This window comes from Saimiri boliviensis, chromosome 19, assembly GCF_048565385.1.
Source record: "Saimiri boliviensis isolate mSaiBol1 chromosome 19, mSaiBol1.pri, whole genome shotgun sequence".
Taxonomy (NCBI): Eukaryota; Metazoa; Chordata; class Mammalia; order Primates; family Cebidae; genus Saimiri; species Saimiri boliviensis.
Window position 1 is genome coordinate 39,740,048 of NC_133467.1, and position 21,132 is coordinate 39,761,179.

Sequence of the window (21,132 nt, forward strand, 5' to 3'; positions counted from 1 at the left end):
TGCTTTATAGTCATTAACTCCTGGGCTGAGTGATCTTTCTGCCTTAGCCTCCCAATTAGTTGGGACTTTACATGCCATCACCACACTCAGCTAGTTATCTTCTTTTAAATATACTCCCTTACGACCACCCTTATGTCTTAAATATCACATCTTTTGGCTGGGTGCGATGGCTCGTATCTGTAATCCTAGCACTTTGGGAGGCCGAGGCAGGTGGATTACCTGAGGTCAGAAGTTCAAGACCAGCCTGGCCAACAGGGTAAAACCCTGTCTCTACTAAAAATACACACACTAAAAAATTAGCCAGGCATGATGGCAGGTGCCTGTAATCTCAGTTAGTCCGAGGTTGAGGCAGGAGAATTGCTCGAACCCAGGAGGCGGATGTTGCAGTGAGCAGAGATTGTGCCACTGTACTCCAGCCTGGCCAACAAAACTGAAACTGTCTCAAAAAAAAAAATAATAATAATAATGCCTTTTATTCCTTCTCTTTGTCTTTCCTATTCTCACTTCGCTATGCATGTGTACCTTCTGGTTATCACTCTTCTCTGATTCTTTCACGCTTCTGCTTATACATGGGATGTCTTCTTTTACCTGTTTCACATGGTTTTTGAAAAACCATTTCCTCCATGAAGCCTTTCTTCCTGTATACAAATATAAATTGGTACTCTCTGCTCTGCAACTGGGATTTTCCTAGAAACACTTACATTACCAAAGTTTTCCCCAAGCATGTTCCAGGAAACATTAGTCACATGAGACGGTTAAAAAAGAAAGGGATTCCATGGTCAATAAGTTTGGAAAATGCTGAATATCCTACCCACCCCCTCTAGAAACTCATGGATCTTTTTATTAAGGGCACTAAGTCCAGCAGCATGAAAGCAGGTTTCACTTTAATTTGGTAGTTCTTAAACTTGGACAGTGAAACCTTAAACTATCATCACTTTTTGAGAAATTCTGTTGTACAAGTACAAATCTGTACTGTTATTTTTGTTCACTACTATAGTATGGTGTATTTTCTCCATATCTTATCACATCTGTCAGTTTATGCATATGTGCTACATATGGCAATCTGAGAAGCCTAAGAGGATAGAAATGAATTCTTATCCTAGTAGATACTAAAAATAGTATGTATGTGTGGGGACATCCTATAAATGTATTTCAAAAGCTCTTCAACTTTTCTATTATCAGGTTTTTAAAGTCTTCTTAAAGTGAAACTGATCATCCAAAATGTGTGCTATAATATAAAATTTTCTTTTGAAAATGTCTTAAATTTAAATTTAAAATATTTATCAGAAGGCTAAGGTGAAAGGACAGCTTGAGGCCAGGAGTTTGAGACCCACCTGAGCAACACAGCAAGATCCTATCTCTTAATATTACATGAAAATATGATAAATATTTGGTCTTTGCTGATCTAATGTAGATTTTTTATATTCCTTGTTTCTATTATTTGTTTTTAAAAATCCAGTGACACCAAGAATATTGATGTCCCTTTAAAATCTCTTCTTTGGCTGGGCACAGTGGCTCATGCCTGTAATCCCAGCACTCTGTAAGGCTGAGGTGGGTGGATCACCTGAGGTCAGCAGTTTGAGGCCAGCCTGGCCAATATGGCGAAACCCTATGTCTACTAAAAATACAAAAATTAGTCAGGCGTGGTGGCATGTGCCTATAATCCCAGCTACTTGGTAAACTGAGCCAGGAGAATCGCTTAAACCTGGGAGGTGGACTTTGCAGTGAGCTGAGATCACACCACCACACTCCAGCCTGGAAGACAGAACAAGACTCTGTCTCAAAAAAAAAAAAAAAAACTTACCTTGAGGCCAGGTGCCATGGCTCACAGCTGTAATCCTAGCACTTTGGGAGGCCAAGGCAAGAACGATGGCTTGAGTTCAGGAGTTTGAGACCAGCCTGGGCAACACAGCAAGATACCACCTCTACAAAAAATTTTAAAAGTTAGCTAGCTGAACGTGGTGGCCTGCACCCATAGCCCTAGTTAGGAGGCTGAGATGGGACGCTCACTTGAGACCAGGAGGTCAAGGCCGCAGTGAGCCATGATCGCACCACTACATTACAGTCTGGTGACAGAGTGAGACTCTGTTTCAAAAAAATAATAATAATTGATCACTAGTGGTCAAAGAAAAAAATAAAAGTAAAAAATCCCAGCCAGGCACAGTGGCTCACTCCTGTAATCCTAGGATTCTGGGAGAGGGAGGGTTGAGGTGGGCAGACTGCTTGTGCATAGCAGTTCAAGATCGGCCTAGACAACATGGTTAAACCTTGTCTCATCTCTTATTCATTTACTTCTAAAAATTAGAAATGGTGTCTTGCTATGTTGACTAGGCTGGAGTTTGGTGACTTTAAACAGGCATGATCAGTGTGAACTGTGGCCTCAAACTCCTGGCCTCAAGTGATCCTCCCACTTCAGACTCTCCAGTAGCTGGGACTGCAGGCAAGTATCAGTGCACCCAACAGATGCATTTTTATATTAGCACAATAGCTATAAGCCAGGTGTGGTGGCTCATGCCTGTAATCATAGCACTTTGTGAGGCTGAAGTGGGCAGATCATCTGAGGTCAGGAGTTCAAAAGCAACCTGGCCAGCATGGTGAAATCCCATCTGTACCAAAAAATACAACAATCAGCCAGGTGTGGTGGTGGGCACCTGTAATCCCAGCTACTCAAGAGGCTGAGGCAGGAGAATCGCCTGAACCCAGGAGGCAGAGCCAAGAGCACCACTGCATGCAGCCTGAGCGACAGAGCCAGACAGACTCCATCTTAAAAAAAAGTTATAAAAACATGAAAAATTCTTAAGTTGCCCATGAATTTCTGGAACTGCAAGAAATTGCTATATGAATAGGTCCTTGAAATAATCAAAATAGGCAGTTTCCAAATTATGTGTTCTTTTGCTATCCACTAGTATTAAGAAAAGGTTAAAAAAAAAATCCATGTCAGCCAGGCACAGTGGCTCATGCCTGTAATCCCAGCACTTTGGGAGGCCAAGGTGGATCACACGGTCAGGAGTTCGAGACCTGCTTGGCCAATACAGTGAAATCCCATCTCTACTAAAAAAAACACAAAAATTAGCTGGGTGTGGTGGTGGGCACTTCTAGTCCCAGCTACTCGAGAGGGTGAGGCAGGAGAATAGCTCGAACCCAGGAGGCAGAGGTTGCAAAGTGCTGAGATTACACCACTGCACTTTAGCCTGGGTGACAGAGCAGAACTCGATCTAAAAAAAAAAAAAAAAAAAAAAAAAAAATTCACATCTACTCCTTTGGATTATTAACCTTAACATTTCACATAGAGTATGCAGGATTAATTGGAAAATTTTAAAGCTTATGCAGACAGGCTTGCATAAAACATGTCATAATAACTGTATATTATAATTACATTTTAAATGACAAGTTACCATTTGCTGAATTTTCTGAATGTCAGGTAGTTTGCAAAGCATTTCATATGAAGTACCTTATTTAATCCCACCAACAATCATATAAGGTGAGTAATACTATTATTATCCCTATTTAAAAGCTTTAAGAGGTTAGCAGCAAACACAACGTCTATTTGAGATCAAAGCTCATGTGCTTTACCAACTAATCACCATACAACAGTACAATACAGTAAGTCTCCTTACATACATAAATCTAACAAAAAATTGTGTCCTACTGCAGCAGTTCTCGATGTGTAGTCTGGGGCCACACTTAAGAAAGATTCATTGATTAAGCACTTTTGTGTTTTTTGAGCCAGGGTCTTGCTGTTGTGTCCAGGCTGGACTGCAGTGGCACAATCACAATTCAGTGTAGCTCCAGCCTCCTGAGTACCCAGAACTGCAGGTAATCTATTTTTTTTTTTTTTTTTGCAGAGATCGGGGAGTCTCACTATGTTGCCCAGGCTGGTCTCCAACTCCTGGGCTCAAACAATCCTCCCACCTTGGACTCCCATAGCACTGGAATTACAGGCACGAGCCAGCACTCCCTGCCAATTAGAACACTTTCTATGCTCTATGCTTTCTTCTAGGTGCTGAGGATGCAGTGGTGAACAAAAACGATCTGTTGTTAGTGATTTACATTCTACTTGGGGGTCAGGGGAACATGCGTCTCAATAAACAAATAATGCAGTATCTTTTTTTTGTTGTTGTTGAGATGGAGTTTTGGCTCTGTCACCCAGGCTGGGCATGATCACTGCAACCTCAGTCTCCCTGATTCAAGCGATTCTACTGCCTCAGGCTCCTGAGTGCCTGGGATTACAGGCACGTGCCACCGTAACTGGGAAATTTTTGTATTTACAGTAGAGACAGGGTTTCACCATGTTACTCAGGCTGGTCTCAAACTCCTGACCTTGTAATCTGCCCACCTCGGCCTCCCAAAGTGCTGGGATTATAGGTGTGAGCCACCCCACCAGGCCAACGAGGCAGTATCTTTTTTTTTTGAGATGGAGTTTCACTCTTGTTACTCAGGCTGGAGTGCAATGGTGCAATCTCAGCTCACCGCAACCTCCACCTCCCAGGGTTCAAGTGATTCTCCTGCATTAGTCTCCCGAGTAGCTGGGATTACAGGCATGTGCCACCGCATCCAGCTAATTCTGTATTTTTAGCAGAGATGGAGTTTCTTCATGTTGGTCAGGCTGGTCTGGAACTCCCGACCTAAGGTGATCTGCCCGCCTCGGCCTCTCAAAGTGTTGGGATTACAGGCGTGAGCCACCATGCCCAGTGCAAGGCAGTATCTTATAAGGAGGAAAGCTATGAAGAAAATAAAATAGGGGCTGGGCACAGCGGCTCATGCCTATAATTCCAGCACTTTGGGAGGCTGAGGTGGGTGGATCACCTGAGGTCAGAAGCTCAAGACCAGCCTGGACCACATGGCGAAACCTTGTCTCTATTAGAAAAATACAAAATTTAGCTGGGCATAGTGGTATATGCCTGTAATCCCAGCTACTTGAGAGGCTGATGACAGGAGACCTGCTTGAATCCATGAGGCAGGAGAATCGCCCGAACCCAGGAAGAAAAAAAAAATTGGGTAATGTGGTAAGAGAATGATGGCGGGGGCGGGGAGGGGAATAGGAGTGGGCTTTTAGGCAATGGACATAAGGTCAGCCTCAAAGGAGATCACATTTGAGCTGAGATCTGAAAGACAAGGACATCAAAGCAAATTTTTCAAATAGCTAAATTTATGAAGTTTGAAGGTTTATCCTTTATTCTGAAAAAATGTCCTTCTAACATTTTTGGAATTAAAATACAGCGTCTTTAGTAAAGTGATAGTTTATAAAATGGTAAGTAGTGATGCCATAATGTATATTTTTATGTCCATTTTTGGCAAAATAAAAAGTTGACAAACATGATCTCACAAAATAAAAATAAAAATTAGCTGGTTGATAAAATAAAGCCTAGAGACCATCAGGCAATATAGAACACTAAGATGAGAGACAATGGATATCTACATTGCAGAAAACTAACAAAGGGCATTCTATATTTTGGTTTCAGGATCCTTTTATATTGTTAAAAATTATTCAGGACCCCAAAGATTTTTATGTGGGTTATAGCTATGGCTATTTACCATATAACCCGGTGTGGTGGTTCATGCTTGCAATCCCAGCACTTTGGGAGGCCAAGGTGGATAGATCACAAGGTCAAAAGATTGAGTCCATCTTGGCCAACATGGTGGAACTCCATTTCTACTAAAAATATAAAAATTAGCTGAGCATGTTGGGGCGCACCTGTAGTCCCAGCTACTCGGGAGGCTGAGGCCAATGAATGGCTTGAACCTGGGAGGTGGAGATTGCGGTGAGCCAAGATTGTGCCACTGTATGCCACCCTGGCAATGGAGCAAGACTCTGTCTCAAAAAAAAAAAAAAAGGAATTAAACCTAAGAATTTAAAAACATCCACTAACTCATTAAAAACAATAAATCCATTACAATTAATAATTTCTTTTCTTTTCTTTTTTTTTTTGAGAGAGTGAGATCTTAACTCACCGCTACCTCCACCTCCTGGGTTCAAGCGACTCTCTTGCCTCAGGCTCCTGAGTAGCTGGGATTACAGGTGGATGCCACCATGCCTGGCTAATTTTTGTTTCTTTTTTTTTTTTTTTTTTTTTTTGTAGTAGAGATGAGGTTTCACCATGTTGGCCAGGCTGGTCTCGAATTCCTGACCTTGTGATCTGCCCACCTCAACCTCCCAGAGTGCTGGGATTACAGGCATGAGCCACTTCCAGGCCCTTTCTTTTTTTTTTTTTGAGACGGAGTTTCACCCTTGTTACCCAGGCTGGAGTGCAATGGCGCGATCTTGGCTCACCGCAACCTCCGCCTCCTGGGGTCAGGCAATTCTCCTGCCTCAGCCTCCTAAGTAGCTGGGATTACAGGCACGCACCACCATGCCCAGCTAATTTTTTGTATTTTTGGTAGAGACGGGGTTTCACCATGTTGACCAGGATGGTCTCGATCTCTCGACCTCGTGATCCACCCGCCTCGGCCTCCCAGAGTGCTGGGATTACAGGCTTGAGCCACCGCGCCCGGCCCCTTTCTTTTTTTTAAACAGGGTCACACTCTGTCATTCACGTTGAAGTGCAATGGCACCATCTCAGCTCACTGCAAGTTCTACCTCCAGGTTCAAGTGATTCTCCTGCCTCAGCCACCCAAGTAGCTGGGATTACAGGCGTATGCCACTGTGCCCAGCTAATTTTTGTACTTTTAGTAGAGACAGGGTTTCTCCATGTTGGCCAGGCTTATCTCAATCAAACTCCTGATCTCAACGGATCCACTGCATCTAGCAATAAATTATTTCTTAATTAAAAATAACTACATTTTGTAAAGCAAAAATTTTGTGGGAGTAAACTGTTTTACATTTTTGCAAATCTGTTTAATGTCCGGCTTGAAAGGACACGTGGGTTCTCCAACTTGCTTCTTTATGAGAATGGGCAGGCACAAGGCTGTTTGGGAACTTTCATCCCGCATATACCACACTATCCATGGAACACTATACAATATCAATATACTTTGAAAGAAGCAGGAAGCCATCTACTGTAATGGTAAAGTGCAGGCCTTGGAGTCAAGACTGCTTAAGTTTGAAACCTGGCTCTATTGTTCATTAGCTATGTACCTTGAACAAGTTATTTTAACCTCACTGAGCATATAGAGTTTATTATTTTACCTGTTACCAGTGTAATTTCATATGTATTACTAATAGATTTACTCAGTAATAAAAATATTAACTAATGAATTGTTATATTACATGAAATCACATAACATGAACTCAGTAAATGTTATTTTCTTACTAAACTGTTAGTGATATATTTGTAAAATTAACTACATTAATGACTGGAAATTTAGGAGTATTATTAAGTAACAACAGCATACTTGTAAGCAACCTGGGCTTCGAATCCACCGTATTTCTTTTCTTTCTCCCACTTACTTTCACCTTCTGTTTACATAAAACAAAGACAAAATTAAGTTTATGCTTGGCCACCCTAAAACCAGGTATGGCTTCCTTTTCCTACACTATAAATGTTCTGACAATTTCCCCAAAATAATCAATTTACTTCTCTGAGACTCAAATAATTTTTTCATAAACTTATAAATTCATCTGTTATAAATTTATCTTTTATAAATTCATATCTTGCAGAGCTGACATCAAGATTATAGGTAATACATGTATAATAGCTAATAAGCATCCTCAGTAAACAATAAGGATCCAGCAATCTAATCAAAGTGATACCTATTCTAAACTGTTATAGCATATAAAACTCTAATCATACTTCCCAGAACCAGTTATATTGGTTCAATTCCTATCTTAGTTACTAAATGTTAAGTTCCTTATAATTCCATCTCTTTCAGCATCTAGTACAGAGGTTTACAAAGAGGAAGCCCTCAATATTTCCTTTTTTTTATTGAGACTGAGTTTCGCTCATGTTGCCTAGATTGGAGTGCAATGGCACGATCTTAGCTCACTGCAACCTCTGCCTCCTGGGTTCAAGTAATTCTCCTGCCTCAGCCTCCCGAGTAGCTGGCATTAAAAGCATGTGCTAATTAAAAGCATACCTGGCTAATTTTTGGTAGAGATGGGGTTTCGTCATGTTGGCCAGGCTGGTCTCGAACTCCTGACCTCAGGTGATCTGCCCACCCTGGCCTTCCAAAGTGCTGGGATTACAGGCTCGAGCCACCGTGCCCGTCCAGCACTCAATAAAGTTCATTTTCTGATTCTGTATCTTTGGACATAATATATTATAAGATAATTTTAATTATTCAAGTAATACTGCCTCCTGGACACAAAGATCATCATTTTAAAAGACTGTATCATGGTATACTCTAAAACTATCATGATGGTAAAGGAACACAAAAACAGCTCAGGATCCATCCTAGGTTTTTTAAAACAAAAAATGTTAAATTATAATTCCAAACATTAAAAGATCCTTTTTTCCTTTCACAGTGCAACTTTTACTAAAGGGTAATAAAGAAACCCTCTCTCTGCTAATGGATTCCAAAGAACTAGAAAGTGTAAGTAAGTGAAATTAATTATAAGAGAGTGAAGTGAAGAAAGAGAGATGAGGGAGAGATCAAGGCCTCAATCAAACTACAAGTAAAATTTAAGCCCAGCAAACTAAACATTTCATTTCTTTCATCAAGGAGCCTCTATTTCAGTATTTCTCTAAACAAGAGAATAAGATGGAGGCACTTTTTTAAAAAACTATCTTTATCTTAGCCAGAAAAGCTTTAATGTTTCAAAGCACAGGTGGAATTGTTGCTTTTTTTCAAAAGGAATAACTAGGTTCTACTACATTCTCCCTAAGATGTACATTCCTCCAGTGTCCTATAATTAATATCTGTGGGGGCAGTGGAATCTGAAATCACTACAAACACAACTACCTTTTGTTTCCTTGACAAACAGATGAGAAAATCAGTCAAGCTGGTTTATACATTGTTCTGTCCTTGCGTAATTTTTAGTAGGTTCTCTGAGTTCCTTCAACAAATTAAACCTCATATATCCTTAATTCTCAGTTGAAATTTTAAAACAACTGACCAAAATCTCCCCTTTTAACTTGTAAGAGTACTGTTATAAAACAATAAACACTTGGGAAAAGTGGGAGGAAAAAGAACCTGACTGACAAAAGCCTAGACAGAAGAAAGAATTTTGATACAACTATTATTTACTAGTTTATGAAAGGCAGGAAGCCAAATCGTTAAGAGTAAAATCATTCAACCCGCGTAAGCTGAACAACAACAAAAAATGAATAAAATCAGTAAGCCTCTACCCCCCACAAAATTATACACGTACATACACTCTTCCCTTCTCTACAGACAAAACTAACATTAAAGTAATTCTGGGGTGGCCTGTGTGAGCAAATTTTAATATTAGTGTTTTTCCATTGCCATCGTAATGTTCCTTTCAAGACATCTCCATGCCACAGAACCATGTGAAATTTGTCAGTAGTGTTTCACACTTCGAATTATGGGAATGTTTATTTGCAACAAAATTTACCATTTAGCTTACTATGGAATTTGGTATAGCAAAATTATGTTTTACATATTGCTTCAAACTCACCTAAGGCCATGGATGAAATCACCCTTCTGTTGTGAGAGACAAAGCAACTCAAAGGAAGAACATAACAACTGCTTGGTAAGTCTCATAATACGGACAAAAAGGCTTAATAGTTACCATTACAATAATTACAGTGATAATTAAGACAGTTCCATGTTCTGAAACATTGCCAGGAAACCTGGAAAAATACCACCTATAACTCCATAAACCTAGAGCAATGGAATGAAAAAACGGTGACTTAGGCATCTAAAGGGGGGAGACAGGATGGATAATAATGCAATCACCACAGAGCGCCTGCTCAATGAATCCAGAAATGCCAGTAAGCCTAAACCAAGAGTAAAACTATCCAAGAGATTAAAATAGATTTATTACTTCTTTGGGTGGCTGAGACAAAGTTTACCCTGAACCTCAAAAAGAACCTAAGCCAAGAACACACTAGAGCAACTAAGTAGAGTCTTCTAAAATACCAGAATACCCCAACAGCATTCTGAGAATAGCGGAATAAACAAAGTGCTTTTCCTATATCCTCACTCAACAATCAACAAAGACTTATTTGACCAAATGTGTGAGGGTTTTCCCCACATACACCAAGCATGCAATTCTGCAACGAACACCAGCTAGATACCATCCAATTCAATTCTGACACTGGAGGACAGCATCAGATCCCATAAATTGAGCACTCAGTCTCGAAAGACTGCCTCCTACTTCCCATGCCAATCACAGATCTCAGGTTGTTTTAACATTTGCTCTGACCCAGCCACCATAAATCGGGAGTTTACACAACCCCCTTCTTGGGTTCCATTAATTTGCTTGACGAGCTCACAGAACTCAGGGAAACACGTTTACTGGTTGATTATAAAGGACCTAACAAAGGACACCGATGAACACCAGATGAAGAGACGGATGGGGCAAGGTAGGGCTGGGGATGCAGAGCTTCCACGTCCTCTCTGGGCATGCCAACCTCCAAGAACCTCCGTATGTTTGACTGGCTAGAAGCTTCCCGAAACCAGTCCTTTTGGAATTTTATGCAAGTTTTATGAAAGCATAATTTATTAAACTATTGGCCACTGGTGTTCAATTTACCCCTTTAGTCCTTCCCCCTTCCCCAAACGTTAGAGGGTAGGGTGGAAAGTCGCAACCTCTAATCCTGCCTTGTTCTTTCCAGTGACCAGTTTTTTCTTTCTCCATCCTCAGGCTACCCAGGGGATGCCCTCAGTCTACTCATTAGCATATAAAATGACACATCACTCTGAAGATTCCAGGATTTCTGAAGCACTATGCCAGGAAATGGGATAGAGACCAAATATAGATTTCATAATACCACAGCCTTCTCTCTGGACCTCTTCTCTATCTGTACTTGCTACTCTTACTAGACTTACTCCCGTCTACACTCTCTAGTTCATCTCTTCCAGCTTCCTGCTCTAAAAACAATCCATATACTAGAAACCCTGTGCTGACTGCTGCACAACTCTATGAATATATTAAAACAATTGAATTGTATACTTTACATGAGTATATTTTTTGTGACTTCTATCTTTAAAAAGATTTCTCAAAATAGACATCCCAAACCTAATATATCCAAAACTAAATTTTTCATCTTCTTCCCAAAATCTGCTCCCCTCACAGCCTTCCCCCTATCAATAAATGTCAACTCTAATCTTTCTAGTTGCTCAGGAAAAAAAAAAAAAAAAAGTCATTCTTGATCATTCTCCTCCTCTCTCACCCCACATTTAATCCATACAGAAATCTGGCTGGACCTACTTTCAAAATAGATCTAGAATTAAATTACTTATTACTTCCACTGGCCATAACCTGGTCTAAGACATCAATATTTTACACTGGATTACAACAGTCATCTAATTGGTATCCCCATTTCAGCAGCAACCAGAATAACCTTTTAAAAACAAATGAGTGCCAGGTGCAGTGGCTCACGCCAGTAATCCCAGAACTTTGGGAGGCTGAGGCAGGGGGATCACCTGATATCAGGAGTTCGAGACAAGCCTGACCAATATGATGAAACCCTGTCTACCAAAAATACAAAAATTAGCTGGATGTAGTGGCACGTGCCTGTAATCCCAGCTACTCCAGAGGCTGAGACAGGAGAATCACCTGAACCCAGGAGGTGGAGGTTGCAGTGAGCCGAGATCACGCCACTGCACTCTAGCCTGGGCAACAAGAGCCAAACTCCTTCCTTTCTGCTGAAATGGATCCCCATCTCACTTTGAATAAAAACCAAAGTCCTTACAATGCCTATAAAACCCCTGGTGAATCCCATTTTGCCCCTCCCCAACATCACCCACCATAATCTCTTTTAACTCAGCCTCTAATCTCCATTTTAACTACTTTTTTGCAGCCACAGCAGCTTTCTTGCTACTCCCCAAACTCACCAGGCACACTCTAACCTCAGGACTTTTGTTTTTTCTGTTCACTTAGTATCGAACATTCCCACCTTATACCCTCATGTCTATATTATTTAGTATTGTACCTCCCTATTCAAATGTCACCTTTTCAGTGAGGTCTTCCCTTACCATTTTAATGTAAAACTGCACACCCCTCTGTTTCCCCCTTCCCTGCTATTTCTCTTTCTTTTTTTCTTTCTTTCTTTTTTTTTTTTTTTTGAGACAAAGTCTGGGTCTTGTCGCCCAGGCTAAAGTGCAGTGGCAGGATCTTGGCTCACTGCAAGCTCCGCCTCCTGGGTTCAAGTGATTCTCCTGCCTCAGCCTCCCAAGTAGCTGGGATTAAAGGCACATGCCACATACCCGACTAATTTTTCTTTTTGTATTTTTAGTAGAGACGGAGTTTCACCATGTTTGGCAAGCTGGTCTCAAACTTCTGACATCAGTTAATCCACCCACCTCGGCCTCCCAAAGAGCTGGGATTACAGGTGTGAGCCATGATGCCTGGCCCTACTTTCTGTTTTTCTAGAGAATTTATCACCTTCTATTATATTTAATGTTTTATTTATTTATTTATTTATTTTATTTATTTATTTTGTTGTCTGTCTCCCCTTACTAGAGTATATGCTGTCTGTCTCTGTGTGTGTGTGTGTGTGTGTGTGTGCGCGCGCGCATGCACGCGCTTTCTCTTTTGAGATGCAGACTCGCTCTGTTGCCCAGGCTGGCACGATCCTAACTCACTGCAACCTCTGCCTCATGGGTTGAAGCGACTCTTCTGCCTCAGCCTCCCAAGTAGCTGGGACCACAGGTGTGCACCACTGCATCTGGCCAAATTTTAAGCTCTGTCAAGACAAAAATTTTTGTTCATTCTGTTCACCCGCTGTATCCCCTATGCCTAAACAGTTCCTGAACAGTAGGTGTGCAATAAATACTGAAAAAACTGAATGTAAACTAGGGATTTAGAAACAAATTTCATCTTAGAACTCAAAGTTAGGATCTGTATCTATTCCACCTGTATTCCTAATTTGTTTACAAATGATATGTGATTAAAAACCTGTATGCCTATGGCAATACTGTTACATTCTACATGTCATCAATCTAAATGAACCTCACACTTAGAAAGGTGTTTACCCAGATGATAGCTTCGATAATTATGTTCCTTTTTTTTTTTATTTTGAGACAGTCTTGCTCTGTTGCCCGGGCTGGCACAATCCTGGCTTACTGCAACCTCCAACTCCTGGGTTCAAGTGATTCTTCTGCCTCAGCCTCCCAAGTAGCTGGGTCCACAGGTGTGCGCCACCACACACTTATGTTCCACTAATTATGTTCCCCTTGTTTTCCCTTTTTAAATTAATCAAAAACATAAATAAATGCATATCAGAACTTCAAATCATTAAGAGATAGTTCTGTCACAGAGAGGGAAAAAAAACAAAAAACACAATAATTTAAAATCTTGACATTCTAATTAATCTATATAGTCTAAATCCTGAATAAATAAGCAAGCTATCAAACTTTTCTTGCACCGTAGAAAATATGAATAGGAAAGCCCAGGTAGGACAGTGGGTAATAGTAAGATCTACTGGTAGATCAAGAATAGCTGGGTTTGAATTCTGTCTCCATCTCCATCTATTAGCTCTGTAACCATGAGCAAGTTACTTAATGTCTTGATGCCTCTGTTTTCTAATCTGTAAAATGGAGATCATAATAATACCTACTTAAAAGAGTTGTGAGAAATGAATGAATTAGTATGTGTAAAATCCTTAGAGAACAGTGCCTGGCACATAGTAAGCACTTAGCAAAAGTTAGCTGTAAAATTATTACCAGCTTCATGGTCCATCTAAGGATCTTGAGATCCAAACTGAGAAATCATTGGCACAGATAAAAATGGTAACTGTACTTTGTAAATTCTCTACCAAAAAAAAAAAATCCTGTATGAAGAGATTCTTTTTCCTAGTCTATGTTTTTATGTTTCATTTGTGAAAAACATACCAGTGCACTGAGATTTACTTCAAAGTATTGAGGGAAAGGAGGTAAAGGAAATAGATGAAACAAGACTGTTAAGTGATAACTACTGAAGTGGGGAGATCAGTAGAAAGGGCGGGGGTCATTACCCTTCTATTTTTATACATATTTAAAGTTCCTATCAAAAATAGTTGAGTCTGTAATCCCAGCACTTTGGAAAGCCAAAGAGGGAGGGTTGCTTGAGATTAGGAGGTCAAGACCAGCCAGGAAAACACGGCAAAACCCCCTTCTACAAAAAACACAAAAAAACTTGCTATGTGTGGTGATGTGCACCTATAGTCCTAGCTACTCAGGAGGCTGAGGTAGGAAGATCACTTGAGCCGAGGAGGCAGAGGCTGCAGTGAGCTGTGATCACACCACCCCACTCCAGCCTGGGTGACAGAGTGAGATCCTGTCTCAAAAAAAGAATAGGACAGAATAGAATAGAACAGAACAGAATGGCTGAAAGCAAACCGTAACAGATTTTCTGCTCTAGAATTGATTAACAATCACCCTTTTACTTTTCCTGCAGAAACTCACTTAAACTCTCATACCTTCTAAAACAAACCAAACCATTCAATAGTTAGAAACAAGACAGAATGGATGGCTGGGCAAAGTGGCTCACGCCTATAATCCCAGCACTTTGGGAGGTTGAGGTGGATGGATCACTTGAGGTCAGAAGTTCCAGACCAGCCTGGCTAACCTGGTGAAACCCCATCTGTACTAAAAATACAAAAATTAGCCAGGTGTGGTGGCACACACCTGTAATCCCAGCTACTAGGGAGGCTGAAGCAGGAGAATTACCTGAACCCGGAAGGCGGAGGTTGCAGTAAGCCGGTATCATGCCATTGCACTCTAGCCTGGGCAACAGAGCAAGAATCTGTCTCAAAAGAAAGACAAAATGGATGTCATGAACACAATATTTTCCATTCTGTCCTACTAGTTCTTCAGAGCATAAGCTAATTTACTAGAGAGGCTGGTCCAATTTGTCTCTCATAATCTGGGAATATAATTTCCAGTACTGTGCCCAAAACAAAATTCTGATGTAATTATTTTGAATACTCCAGATCTTGAGACTATCTGCATTAACCATCATCATAATTTTTATCATCATAAATAAATAATTTAAACGTTTTCTATGTGAAGCAGAGAACTACTTATAGATGAAAAACTGAGGCCTGCAGTTTAAGTAAAAAAGTGACTGGAGTTAACATGTAAGCATAGGCCTAATTCTAAAAGCCTGTGTTTTTATACTTTTCCATATTGATTCCCACTTTACATTAAAAATGGGAAAGAAAGGCTGGGCCCAGTGGTTCATGCCTGTAATCTTACCACTTTGGGAGGCCAAGGCAGACAGAAAGCTTGAGCCCAGGAGTTTAGCCTGGGCAACATGGAAAGACCCTGTCTCTACAAAAAAACAAAAATTTGGCCAGGTGAAGTGGCTCACGCCTGTAATCCTAGCACTTCAGGAGGCCAAGGCGGGGGGATCACTTAGATCAAGAGTTTGAGACCAGCCTGGCCAACATGGTAAAACCCCATGTCTACTAAAAAATACAAAAATTAGCTAGGCATGGTGACATGCATGTGTAATCCCAGCTACTCAGGAAGGTGAGACATGAAAATTGCTTGAATCTAGGAGACGGTGGTTGCAGTGAGCTAAGGTCACACCGCTGCACTCCAGCCTGGGCGACAAAGCAAAGCTTCATGCATGTATATTTAATATATATATATATATATTTTAAAAACCGTAACTAGCCAGGTGTGGTGGCATACACCTGTAGTTCCAGCTCTCAGGAGGCTGATGTGGCAGGATCACTTGAGCCCAGAAGCCGGAGGTTGCACTGAGTGGAGTTCATGCCACTGCACTCAGAGGCAACAGAGCCAGACTCTCTCCCTTTCCCATATCCCTCCCAGAAAAGAGGAGAAAGAACAGCCAGACATGGTGAGTCACACCTGTAATCCCAGCACTTTGGGAGACTGAGACAGGTAAATAACAAGGTCAGGAGACGGAGACCAACCTGGCTAATATGGCAAAACCCCGTTTCTACTAAAAATACAAAAAATTAGCTGGGCATGGTGGCATGCACCTGTAGTCCCACCTACTCGAGAGGCTGAGGCAGGAGAATCGTTGAACCCAGGAGGTGGAGGTTGCACTGAGCTGAGATCGTGCCATTGCACTCCAGCCTAGGCGACAAAGTGAGACTGTCTCAAAAAGAAAAAAAAAAAAAAGAGACAGAGAGAGAGAGAAAAAAAAAAAGAATGAAGTATAGAAATGATAATCTGGGAAAGTTGCACATCAAGTCCAACTTCCAACTACTATATCTGTAATTTCTTTCACTAAATTATCAATGCTTCGGCCGGGCGCGGTGGCTCAAGCCTGTAATCCCAGCACTTTGGGAGGCCGAGGCGGGTGGATCACGAGGTCAAGAGATCGAGACCATCCTGGTCAACATGGTGAAACCCCATCTCTACTAAAAATACAAAAAAATTAGCTGGGCATGGTGGCACGTGCCTGTAATCCCAGCTACTCAGGAGGCTGAGGCAGGAGAATTGCCTGAACCCAGGAGGCAGAGGTTGCGGTGAGCCAAGATCACGCCATTGCACTCCAGCCTGGGTAACAAGAGCAAAACTCCGTCTCAAAAAAAAAAAAAAAAAATTATCAATGCTTCCTTCAGATAAACAGAAATTAAAACAATTCTGTTGTTCCTTAAGTTCTTGATTAGCTATTTCTCAACATTATGTTGACAAATATTTACTGATTGCTAACTGTATGCCAGCACTATTCTAGTTGTTTGGGGACAGGGCAGCAAACAAGACAGCCCTGTCATCTGGTGGAGGGAGCCATAAATATGTAACAAACAGGGTAACATCATATATTGAAAATAAGATGACATAACAGCAACTGAAGGCATTACTTAAAATAAGGTGAGGCCGTATGCAGTGGTTCACACCTGTAATTCCAGCACTTCGGGAGGCCAAGGCGGGTGGATCACCTGAGGTCAGGGGTTCCAGGCCAGCGTGGCCAAGAAGGTAAAACGTTGTCTCTTCTAAAAATACAAAAATTAGCCGGGCACCGTGCTCAGCAGCTCACACCTGTAATCCCAGCACTTTGGGAGGCCAAGGCAGGTGGATCACCTGAGATCTGGAATTCAAGACCAGCCTGGCCAACATGGTGAAACCTCATCTCTACTAAAAATACAAAAATTAGCAGGGCATGGTGGCGCATGTGTGTAATTCAAGCTACCTGGGAGGCTGAGGCACAATAATCACTTGAACCTGGGGGGCAGAGGTTGCAGTGAGCCGAGATCACACCACTGCATTCCAGCCCGGGGGACAAGTGTGAAATTCTGTCTCAAAAAAAAAAAAAAAAAAAAATAGCTGGGCTCGGTGGTGTGCGCCTGTAACCCCAGCTACTCAGGAGGCTGAGGCGAGAATCACTTGAACCTGAAAGGCAGAGGCTGCAGTAAGCTGAGATCGCACCACTGTACTCCAGCCTGGGCAACAGAGCGAGACTGTGTCTCAATAAAATAAAATAAAGATAAACAGATACACGTAATTTAAAAAATCTATTAGCCGGGCGCGGTGGCTCAAGCCTGTAATCCCAGCACTTTGGGAGGCTGAGGCAGGTGGATCACAAGGTCGAGAGATCGAGACCATCCTGGTCAACGTGGTGAAACCCCGTCTCTACTAAAAATACAAAACATTAGCTGGGCATGGTGGCACGTGCCTGTAATCCCAGCTACTCAGGAGGCTGAGGCAGGAGAATTGCTTGAACCCAGGAGGCGGAGGTTGCGGTGAGCCGAGATCGCGCCATTGCACTCCAGCCTGGGTAACAAGAGCGAAAACTCCGTCTCAAAAAAAAAAAAAAATCTATTAAGACTCCATCTCAAAACAAACAAACAGAAAAACAGAAATAAGGTGATCAAAGAAGGTCTTTCTGAAGAGGTAATATTTGAGCTTAGATCTTAAACAATGAGAAGGAAGCAGGATGTGAAGAAGCCCTAGGCAGGGCAGATGGTATGGGACCTATATACCAATGTAAAAGAAATTTAGATCTTCACCTTACTGCAAGGGATATCACTGCAGGGTTTTAAAGCAGAGGAATGACATTTGCTTATGCTACAGAAAGATCACTTTAGAAAATAATGGTAATGAATGATACAGTCAAGCAAATTTAAGGAACTCCTCGATGGAACATATCCTTAGGTAGCCATTTCTCTAAATTATTTCCTTTAATACGAACAAAAGTCTCATTACACATTATGAAATAAAGAATAAAATAAAAATATCTCTGGAATAGCTAACAGGTACTTAAATTTATCCTGAGGTCTAAATATAAATTACTAAATAGTGGATGTCAGAAGAAAAAAGATAAAGCAAGTGGCATCAGGAAAATGGACAGCAAGGCTGAGAAAGCCAAAGATACTTACTTCACTTTTTCCTAAGCTGACTTAGAAACCAAACTAAGTCTACCCGTAAAGAAATCAGAACTTAAATGAAAACAAGGCCCAATGCATAAACTGTTTCCATTGTGCCCCACACCAATCTGCCGAATATTTCTATCAAAACGCTTTATTTACAATGAGATCAATGAAGTTCTTTAAATGTAAATACGAAACGTCTAAAATTAATCTTAACCATTTTAGAAAGTTAAATTCCATTCCACTAGAAACAACATCAAAGTATGAAGTTGTTTTAGCCAAAAGCACTTAACTACATAAGCTATATACAATGCACTTCAACTGAACCACTGCCCTCCTGGAGCAATCATTTTTTCACTCTTAGGATATCAACAGGCTGGGCGCGGTGGCTCACACCTGTAATCCCAGCACTTTGAGAGGCCGAGGAGGGCATATCACGAGGTCAGGAGATAGAGACCATCCTGGCTAACATGGTGAAATCCCGTCTCTACTAAAAATACAAAAAATTAGCCGGGCGGGGTAGCTCGCACCTATAGCCTCAGCTACTCAGGTGGCTGAGGCAGCAGAATCACTTGAAAACGGCAGGCAGAGGTTGCAGGTAGCCGAAATAGCTCTGTAACCTGCACTCCAGCCTGGGAAACAGAACAAGACTCCATCTCAAAAAGGTATCAACAAAGGAAATAAGCTCAGGCAGAACAGCCACAACAGCGGAGGTAAAAAAATTCTGGCTTCACTGTATCTCATTATTGCTGACTAGAAAAAAACTGTAATCATCACTTGTGATCCCACATAGCAGGGATGGGACAGGGACCAACTTATTCTTGCAAATGATGGAACCATACAGTTAAAGCCCCAGAGCCCAAAGATGAAGAAGTGTAAAATGCTTGTATAGTTCAGTAAAAATGTTTTAAAATAGGGTGGAGAATAGGTTCTCTCACATTAGAACTGCTTGCAATTATCACTGGCATACCAAATACATTAATCATTATTTTACAAAGTTAATGCTGAAGTCAAATCCTAACCCCACCATTTTACTGAGTAACCTTAAGCAAGTTAACATTTCTGAGCCTTAGTTTTCTCGTTTGTAAATCAGTGATTAAAAAATCTACTTCTCAGTTGATTTTAAGGTACAATGAGATGACTGGGCACATAGCAGATACTTAACATGTGAGTCTTTGATGATGACTGTTAGCATATTTGATTTTTGCACGTTATAATTTTACCTCCAGGCAAGAAAATATTTGATCTGCTATTGGTAAACACAGGTAATTCTGTCTTGTCTCTAATAATTTCTCTGCATTATTATTCAAAGAACCACAAAACATTCCTCCCAAAACTTTAAACACAAATAGTTTGAAGCATGGGGTCGATAATTTCGAAAGCTTTATCTATCTGTTCTCTAAAAGGTAAACAAAAAACACTGCAGGAGCAATGGTAGAAGTAGAATAAGGCAGAATAACTGGATGATGGGTCTCAATGGTGAAATGCTACAGGCAGGAAGCAAAGAAAAATTCTAATAGATATATATGGAGTAAGAGTTAACCCTCTCTTCTCAGCAGGAACCAAGAGTGACTTCTCCACACTTCCTCCTCTAAGATTTAAACCTTCTGCCAACAATCAATGCTTTTAACAGAGCTCGTTTCTGCAGTAAAGCAGCAAAATGGAAAAACCTCCAGGATAAAGACAAGGGGAAAAAAAAAAAAAAGGCACAACTAGAGAAAAAGGTACTACATATTCAAAAAGCACATTTCTTGTTGTCATTACCTATGAAATCAACTCAATTGTGTAAAAAAGTATTTCAGGTAATTCAAAAGTAACTGGGCCGGGCACGGTGGCTCATGCATGAAATCCCGGCACTTTGGGAGGCCGAGGCGGGTGGATCACCTGAGGTCAGGAGTTCGAGACCAGCCTGGCCAATACGATGAAACCCCGTCTCTACCAAATATACAAAAAATTAGCCGGACGTGGTGGGGGCACCTGTAAGCCCAACTACTTGGGAGGCTGAGGCAGGAGAATCCCTTGAACCCGGGAGGCGGGGGTTGCAGTGAGCCGAGATCGCGCCACTGCACTCCAGCCTAGGCGAAAAGAGCAAAACTCCGTCTCAAAAAAAAAAAAAAAAAAAAAGTAACTGGACACGCTTTATATTTTAAGGTATTAATGATGATACTGACTACAGTATCGCAGTTGCTTCTGGTCAGTATCCAAGAAACCTGTATTTTATCGCAGCAAACACAGGTATAGGGGAACCCCGGTGGTGCCTCCGATCCAGGTAGAGCTCATGCTGCTTCTTAACATTCATCCAGGTAATACTCTCCTTCCTACACATCCCAAGTTTTAGATACATTCATCCAGAAAACGCACTCCTTATTAAACATCACTGGATTTACTACTGCTTAAAACCACAGCTTGCCTACCATCAGGAAAGCCAGAAATCATTAACATGTCAAGGCCTGTAAGAAATAAACGGACGCGACAATTTCCGCGAAGGTTCGGAAAAATCAACAACACACCCTACGAGGCTCTGAAATAAATATTTTAAAAAATAGGTAAATCTCTATGGATCCGGGCCCAACGGCCCAAGGTCACAACAAGTCAATGGCTAAAAAACCCAAGAAATGAGTCTCCTGCAGTTCAGGACAATCCTGGCGAGGAATGGAGTCTGGGTTTGGGAACACTCGGGTCAAACCTTTCTCGCGAACAACCCCAACCAAATGCAGCGGCTCCGCGCGTAAACCTCAGGCGTTTCGGGACAGATTTCCTTCCATCTCCCCGGTCTTCCCTTCCTTAGTCACCCCCAACACTC

General features: G+C 41.4%; 1 protein-coding gene across 5 annotated transcripts in view; it reads right to left on the reverse strand.

Moving 5' to 3' along the window:
- The window catches only part of RPRD2 (regulation of nuclear pre-mRNA domain containing 2), a 102,049-nt gene that overhangs the window by 80,139 nt on the left and 778 nt on the right, over positions 1–21,132 (reverse strand). The window contains exon 1 of one of the 5 annotated variants that reach the window (XM_074390164.1): positions 1,805–21,128. The exons of the other annotated variants lie outside the window; for them this stretch is intronic. The gene's annotated coding sequence lies outside the window, so the exon portion shown is untranslated. Of the gene's footprint in view, positions 1–1,804; positions 21,129–21,132 lie in introns of those variants that run through there. 5 annotated transcript variants of the gene reach the window in all.